Source organism: Porites lutea, chromosome 4, assembly GCF_958299795.1.
Source record: "Porites lutea chromosome 4, jaPorLute2.1, whole genome shotgun sequence".
NCBI classification, from domain to species: domain Eukaryota; kingdom Metazoa; phylum Cnidaria; class Anthozoa; order Scleractinia; family Poritidae; genus Porites; species Porites lutea.
In genome coordinates, this window is record NC_133204.1 from 18,029,354 (window position 1) to 18,038,280 (window position 8,927).

Genomic DNA, 8,927 nt, shown 5'->3' on the forward strand with positions numbered 1-8,927 from the left:
TCAATCAGTGACATATTATTGTAGGTATTAGGGTTTCTCCGAATATCATGGGCCAGCTGGGGGCCAGGACATGTATAAAACGCATGGCAAAACTAAGAACTATAGCTACTAACTTTGTTGCAATCCAGTTTTTAAACATATTAAAATATGCTTAAACAAAGAAATGAAAATTACACCATAAGTTATATATACTCCATGACTGTTCCAAAATACTGTGAAGACATATGAAGACCCAAAAGGCTTCTTGCTACGAAATCTGTGGTCCCCTCTATGAAACGTTTAATGTAGTTATGTTTATATTTTTTTAAAGAAATTATCTGTATAAAATTTCATGACAGTCATTCCATGATCAGAGGCAAAAAATTACCCTCGGAAATTCCCCTTTTTGTACTAGCTAAATTTTCAGATCCCCTCATTTTATCTCCCTTTCCCCCTCCCATAAATAATGAACGGCCCCTTGGAGATGATCGAATTAGATTGGAACTTGTTATTCGGGCGAGATAGCGAATTCAAGCCAGGTCAGAGTTGCTTGAAGCCCGGTTAACGTTAGTCCTTAGTTAACTTACACCTACTACCAATTCTTTCCAAAGTACAGGACAGAATTGCTATGTGTCAATTGAACAACCACTTGGTACAGAAAAATCGCCTCACTAGCCATCAGAGTGGAAATCGTAAGCTGCACTCAACTGAAGCCTTGAGCCTGGTTGTGACCGACCTTATTTTCAGGGCCATGGGCAACAAGCAAATAATCAAAGCTATGGTACTGATTGACTTAAGTAAGGCCATCGATAGTCTATGTCATTAGACCTTACTTGCAAACTATACCAACTTTGCACCTTGAACAAAGCTTTACAAAGGTTCCATAGTTATCTCACGAATAGAGAACAATGCATCCGAGTGGGAACTTCTTTGTCGGAGCCCCTTACGGTAATTCGTAGGGTACCTCAAGGCTCTATCCTGGGACCGATGTTTTTTAGCTTATATATGAACGATCTTCCTGGAGTAACCAAATTTAGTAATATTGAATCGTACGTGAATGACCCGAAAATATATCTGTCAAGTTCTGCACAGGATATCCACTCATGTTTGCATCAGATTTCCCAGGATCTCGAACTTGTTGCGGGATGGTGTTGCGCAAATCAGCCAAAGATCTAGGTATTATTCTAGACTCAAACGTGACTGTCACTGAGCACATTTCGACCTTACCGTCCTCTGTACTTTCTAGTTTGTGTCAGATAAGTAGGGTTAGACATCTGTTTACCAAAGATGTTCTAAACATAATCCTAAACTATCTTATATTTAGTAAATTATTTTACTGTTCAACCGTATGGTCCGGTACATTCAAACAAAGTATTAAGAAGTTACAACTGATACAAAATTTTGCGCGCGTATATTAACCGACACCAGAAAGTACGATCATATTTCCCAAATACTGCACGAACTGGGCTGGTTTACTGTAAAAGAACCGCTGCGCTTGCGCGACACTACCATGATTTATTATAAATGTCTGAATGGTCTGACGCCTCGCTGTTTAAGTTCAAATCATACAGAGCGCTCAAAAACGTACGAGTACAACACTAGAAATCCTGATCAACTTAGCCTTCCCAAATGTCGCACAGAAATTGCTCAGCGCTCGTTTTTCGACAGGGCAGTAGCATCATGGAATAGCATTACTGGTCATACAAGAAGCTCTAAATCTATTCAATGGTTTAAGAAGAAAGCTAGAGTTGAAATCAGTTGCGCTTAGTTTTGATAGTCCATACAGCGCTTTGTTTTATAATATCATTTTGTAAAATTGCAAACACTATTACATCATTAGTTTTCTACACATCTTGATATTTTTTCTATTTTTCTTGTACATGGAAATTGATTCCCTAAAAACCCTATTGAGAGAATTAATAAAATGTACTGTATTGTATAGCATATGAGTTTCTATACCATGGATTTGATCTACTCGACTTTCGAACAACTCGTGCCAGATCTCTATCTGCTCGTTGTCTTTGCAAGGTAGGTAACAAAACACTCCCACGCTAACTTAGTGACCGCTCTATTACATAGCAAACCCGGCAAAGACTACCATCTATTCGATTTTCAATCTGAATAAATTAAGACCATAATTATGATAATGATAATAATGGCTTGTTAAAACAGCAGAATTGAGAGAAGCTTCAACGTTTTCACCATATGGCTACAAATTAATGATGAACTGCATGACCAATTGTCAATACGCTAGCTACATACTACTTATTCAGGAGCATAAAAAATCACATCTAGTTGAAAAAAGATTAAAAAAAACAACAACAACAACAAAAACAAAAAACAATTCAAATCCAAAAAAATTATCCTTTAGGAGGAATGTTTCCATATCATCATCATCCAAGCACAAGAAAATGTGATAAAAAGAAACACGAGGACCGGGGATATCCATTTAAAAGTGGTGGGGATACTCACCGCCTACGTTAGGGGTATAAAATTGCAGATGTTTGTCTTATGTAGAGAGTTCAGGATTGTGCGTAAAGGAAGAAAATAATAATAATAAAAAAAAGGAATAATGACATCCAAATACAACGTCCTTATCTTAACTCGAAATAACCATAGCTCATATTTGACGGTCTTTTTAGAATGGGATCTTTTAGCAGGTGTTAGATAAATCACGAGTCACGTCCAGATTTCCTTGAGGGGTTTAATTCCAATTTTCCAAACCCCTCCTCAAGGGATTCACCCCCTCCTTGGAATATAGGCCTCGATCTTGGGAAGTAATTTTCGATAATTTTATCGTTTTACGACAGGACGAGCGCTTCCAGAGGTATCCAACATCAACATCAGAACAACAAGATTTACATTCATGACCATACAACTAGAAATAGTATTAGAAAAGCTATTTTAGGAAGAAGAACTAAGATTTTATAACAGGAAAATTAAGTTACTTTCTTAATCATTTGTCACAAAAATCAAAGCAAGCTGAAATACATTTAACGCATTGTATGTGAATAAGAAGGAGTTCGTCAGTTCATTGATCATAACGTTTATCAGAGACTTGACTTTCTTGTAAAAATTCAGTATTCATAATCATAGAATATATAGAACAATGAAAAAGAAAGTGAACTTCGTCTTTTATTTAATTGGATCCACAAAGAGGGCAATGCCTGTTATTTGTAGTAGTTGGATTGTATCTACCAAGTTCTAGCATTAGTTTGTGATTGCGGCTTATTCGTAATTTTACTAAAGCCCTTCTCTCAGCTGTTCCTCTTGTTAAGTTTAGTAATTAGGAGACCCTTAGAAGTTGTATGATCGTTTTAAAAAATCTATAAAATTCTAGTTTTTGAGAACGTTCCTGTTTTATTGAAAGTACAATTTTTTTTACTATCGCGGTATCTAATAAATCAGGGTTAAAGTAAGGTTGGTTAAAATATTCTGACATCTTCTACAAATGAGAGTGAAAGCTATTTTAACCATTGCAGTGAAAAATGACATTGAAAAAGATCATTGCTTGACAAAAGATTCTTCATCTTTAGACTGAATATACAAAATGTAGTTGAGGATTTCTTGATCGATAGTGATATTTAAAGGAAAACGACCAAGTTCAGCTCTACAAGCTATGTAAGAAGCCTTGTTGTTTACTTCTTAGTAACATTTGCAAAATTGAAGGTGTGTCTTTCCAATTTGTGAGCCGTCCCCGGACTTAAAATCTGGTTCGGCATACACACCCCAAATTTCACTATTACATGTACATGTTAGAATAGGGGAGATCATGGCATCAAATACTTTACGGGCAAGAGCAGTAAGATTCATGTGTCGTCTCAGGCTAAAGAGAGCATAGATGTTTATGTGACACTGAGAAATTTCCCGAGAAGGACATTCCATCCAGTGTCTTGCACCTCAAAAAGGTTTCTATCAGTTCTTTTTATCAGAAAAACGTTTCATCCCACTGACTTAAAAGTTACACCATCATGCAACTTGCTACCTAGCTAGATCTTACTTGTGAAAATCTGTTAAACAAATTAATGTGGTCGTCAGCGTACTTAACATGATGATTCTTCTATCATAGTTGTCGCTAAAATCAGATAGAACAGTTAGACTTCTGAGAAAGCCAAAAATTTTGAAGGATAGTTTCATATTTTTTAACATGACTTATGTACTCTTTCCATAAAACCTTAAAATCATCGTTCAAAAATAATAAGAAAGATGTTTTGGTTTTGTTACACTTTGACGGCCACGCGGCAGATACTCTCTTGATCAACATTCCACTAACTCATTGATTTCTAGAAGGCCTAAACAACTAGCTCGTTCCAGTAGTTTTTTTGGTGCTTTTTTCACCATGTGTGAATTCATTTCTTTGCCATAGGCGACCCACGGAATTTGTGGTAAACATTTCCCACATACGTCACGTGAACGTATTTTCCTATTTCTTTATGGATGACAAACTTTACCTTCGCGTTGCACTCTGGAAACTTGCACTCCCCAGCTCCTCTGAAGAACGGCGAGGAATGCATTCTGCGAGAGTTCTCCGCTCGCACTTGATTATTTGTGAGGCGTAAGTGGCACCACTCATTGCTCTGCTTTACTCCTCGCCTAAATATAGTGGTCCAGGCACCACCCAACAGACGACCCCCGCTTGGGTACTCTTTGATTTCCATTAGTTCCCAATCTTTTTTGGTCAGCTTAAATTTTGCTGTCTTGCCATCGGTGTTCACTCGGATAAAATGCTCTTCTTCGTCGGAGACGTTAAGGACAGTATCCTGTCTCAGCGGGAAAAAGTTAACTTGGTCAAACATGAAACGCCATAACGCCGCGCTTGGCGATGCAAAATCAAGCTTCAACAACAACTAACTTCCAAGGTAACACAGAAATGTCATTACCAGGAAGCAACGAAGTATACTGGGGGGATAAGGTTGTTGAACAAGTTTTTTTCCGAAGGCATGGTCCACCCCAGGATCCGAAAACCCTTACAGGGTATAAAAAAGTACTCCTTCCTTACAGCTTTCATAGAAAATAGTACCCCTTCCACATTGATACTAAAAACAAAACCAATGTTGTTGCGTGTAAATGTATCCCTTTGGAGCTAAGCATCCCCGCATAGTCCACTGTTGGCAAAGTAACCCCGATCTGCTTGACGAAATTGCTATTTTTAATGTATGGCTATTGACGTTCTTGATCTTCATGGTGCATTTTCACTAGAATAGACCTCTTTTTGCTAACTTAGTCCACATAGGGTTAATCTAAAGGTTTCCTCCGATCTATGAGGTTGATTACATGAGCGATATATGCCGCCATCTTGATAATTTGAAACCGCGTGCCAAATAATTGGCGGGCGCAAATGTCGCCGATTTCTGGTAATGAAGAAAAAAAACCTCAAGTCCTTGTGATTACATGACAACCGAGACCTGCCTGCTAACCGGGCAAAATATTTTGCATGTAATCACGCTGGCCAGGAAAGCCTGGCGAGCAAAGCAAGTGACAGGAAAGCCGGGTAACACTCTGCTGACGCACATGGTTGCCAGTCTCTCTGTAAACATAACGGCTCCGAGCTAGTTTGCTCCTGATACGAGCAGTCACCTCTGCAAAGCGAGCAAGCGCGGCAAACCGGGCCAACACAAAACCTTATTTTTAAGTGTATATGCATGCATATTTTATGGAAATACAAGAGAAAAAGTCCCTTCAGAACATTTCGTGATGTATATTGGTAATTCTACAAGCTCAAGACATCAATTCTTCCATATTTGGAAGAATTTATTACATGCACAAAATGCCACGACCGAATCCAGGAAATTGGAGAGGGGGCTGCGTCCCTCAAAAAAGGTGGGTGGTACTCTCAGATCACCCTAAATCTGTAAGTGATTTTAATCATTTACATAACATTGCTTTCAAATCCTGCAGAGAAATAAATAAACTTACCCCTTCGCTGGAAGTAACAGTTGTGGTCTTTTTTCGTTTTTCAACAATCTTAAAGAAAATTAGAAAAAAGGGTTTGTACGTTAAACAATTTATTGAACTATATGTTTATTGACGGTCTTACTCATTTTTTGCTCCTTTGTTAGCCACTTATTACTAAAAAGGGTGCATGAAATTTTAAGTCGTGGTAATGACGTAGGCGATCATTTCCAACATTCATAACGGTTACGAATGTTATCTAGTAAACGCAATTAGAGGTAAACTTGGATTGATTGACATAAAGCTAGTTTGTTGTTAAAAGGGCTATGCCACGATGACATTGGTGTTTTAGGCCGGGGTTTTTGGTCAATTATGAGCTGAAGTTATTACTTAGGGGATGTTTACATTGGGGGGGGGGGGGGGGAGGGGGGGTAAGATCCTAGCACCAGGAAGATCCTAAAAGGCAGATCATCCTAGTGCTATATGCGTTCTGTATTCAGTTTACATGCAAAGGGTTGGCCTTGTCCCTAGTGCTGGATCTTCCTGGTACACCATGTAAACTACTTTCGCTAGGAAGATCCTAGTGCTAGGATCTACCGAAGTTTGTACTAACCACCAGGATACTTACCACCTCGTTGACAGTCTTCCGAGGAGGACTCTCACTCAGAAAGTTTGTCACGGCTTTCAGTCTAAAAACAAAGGGAAAAGTGCATAGCAATGGCAAAAAGGTATGTCTTAGCACGTCAAAGTTTTGCTAAAACACACGCTGAAAATGGTCGAGAAAACCAGACATTTCGAGGGTGCTCCCTCATCTCCAGTGTTTTAAAAAGTTTTTAAACCACTGAAGAAGAGGGAGCACCCTCGAAACCTCTGGCTTTCTCAACTATTCTTAAAGCGGATTTTAACAAACTTTGACTTTCACCAAGTTGATTGCGTTGCACAGTTTCTTGTACATTTTTTCTTATGTAAGCCCACGGGTGACAGGATAAACCTAAAGACGAGAAAAAAGTAAAGATATTTGGTACCCCTTGTCTTCTTTGAAATATAAAATATAGATTTAGTCAAGCCTAAAAGCGGCGTTCCCTTTACATACAAAATCATTCAGCAAAAACAGTAGAGTTTAAAAACATTCTTGTCTAGTCAGTTCTAAGCATACCCACCCGTCGCATCCCTTTGTCATTTAAGGTCTGCTCAGGGCTAAAAGCCTCCCATGCATGCAGAGATCCTTTTGGCTCGTCATGCAAGGGGGTTGTGTGATGAGCCACTTTTATGTTTTCTGCCAGTTTTAAACGGGAAAAGGTATGGCATATTATACACTTAATGTCAGATCCCGAGGGAAACAGTTAGTTTTGTTTTCCCAAGAGAAACATCAGGACTCGAGGGAAAACAAAACTAACTGGTTTTCCGAGGGACCTGACATTAAGTGTTTTGTTATATTTCTAGACTTTCACTCCAACGTAGTTCAACAGCAACAAAAGAATACGCTTAAGAGGAGCGAATCAAAACAGTACGACTCAGTACTTATAAGAACACAAATTTAATTCTCAAAACTACTGAATGAATGATTTAAAAAGTACTTTCCTTGTATTATCTGTGTTTTTCCCGCCTTCTGTCACGCCACTTTCCACCATGCTTTGATCACGTACTGTAATGTATCCCGAGCGGGGTACATTGCTTGATGTATCACGATCGGGATACATTTGATTTTAGTCAAGGTCACGTGACCAAGAATCTGCCAATGGCTGTCACTGTTCAGTTGAGTGAAAGTCTAGGAATATAACAAAAGGTAATTATATTCTATATTGCTGTTGATTTAACAATTTGTTGCTGTTGAGATTCATAGGCGAAGTTAATATATCGATTTAGCTAACAGCGAAGTTCTCGATTATACACTTAAACAAAAAACAAACTTGAAACCACTGCAAAGAAATCTTTCAAATCTGTGCTTAATGTTGGTTCTATTACAAACATTCAAGGAAGCTGAGCAATTCTAGAATAAAAATGTCAAGCAAGGAAAATGTTATCGGGTTGAAACAAATGAAGGCACACCGCATGTAGAACTGTATTTATCAGAAATCAAAAGGTCTAATTAGCAAAAAAAAAAAACTTTGCACGTGCATCATTCTTTTTTGTACATTTCTTTGTCGTTGTTTAGTTGCACGACTACAGCGCGAAACTTGACAAACTTCCTAGTTAATACATGTTTTGTGGATGAAATGTCGTATGTGCTCAGAAAAGATTTTATTGGTTGTGTTCCCGTTGTCTTTTGTCTTCACTGCCGCTTATTTTTACCCTGCATGTCGCTATCATTTCTCATTTTGACTTCCTCACCGCCGCTATAAACTTTTCATGTTGTTCTTGTAACGAAATACATCGCCGTTGTTTTTTATCTCTCACTTTAGCTTTTTCTCTGTTATCTCCCTTAGTTTTTCTTTCTTTTTTTCTTACCCATGGTGCTCCGCTGGGCCGAGAGCTTCGCTAATAGCGACGTTTAGCAATGAAGACGAGAACGAGGACGAGGACTGGTATGACCGATTGGGGCCTGGAACGAGAACGTCGTCCACGGCGGTATTTCGGCGGGAAACAAAAACATTTAGCAAACCGGTTACGGTACGTGGACGAGTCTCTTCTTACAGTGAAAGTCACCAGGGAAAATGTCTTTCAAAGAATTTCGTGACCTCCTCGTACTTCTCTACGGCGATGAAATTATTTCCGATGAAGAGTTTTTGCTACTTTACGATAGTTTCATCTCAAAGAATCCAGATTATCCCCATGAAAACTATCAACGGTTTGATTTGGATTCTATGAACTCCGCGGAGTGCAAAGCAGAGTTTCCCTCGCCTTGTTGCAGCCCTCCAACTACCACCGGTGTTTAAATGCGAGCAGAGGAGTATTTGCGACGAAATGGAAGGACTATGCATACTCCTCAAACGAGTTGCCTACCCATGCAGACTAAGTGATCTGATTCCGCGATTTGGCCGACCGGTTTCTGTTATAAGCCTGATCTCAAATGATGTCATCGACTATATTTATGACGTTCATGGGCACCGTATAAC

The 8,927-nt window shown here is 38.8% G+C and overlaps 1 pseudogene; it reads left to right on the forward strand.

Moving 5' to 3' along the window:
* Positions 1–8,525: 8,525 nt before the first annotated feature.
* LOC140934339 (uncharacterized) overlaps positions 8,526–8,927 on the forward strand; it is a 664-nt pseudogene continuing 262 nt past the window's right edge.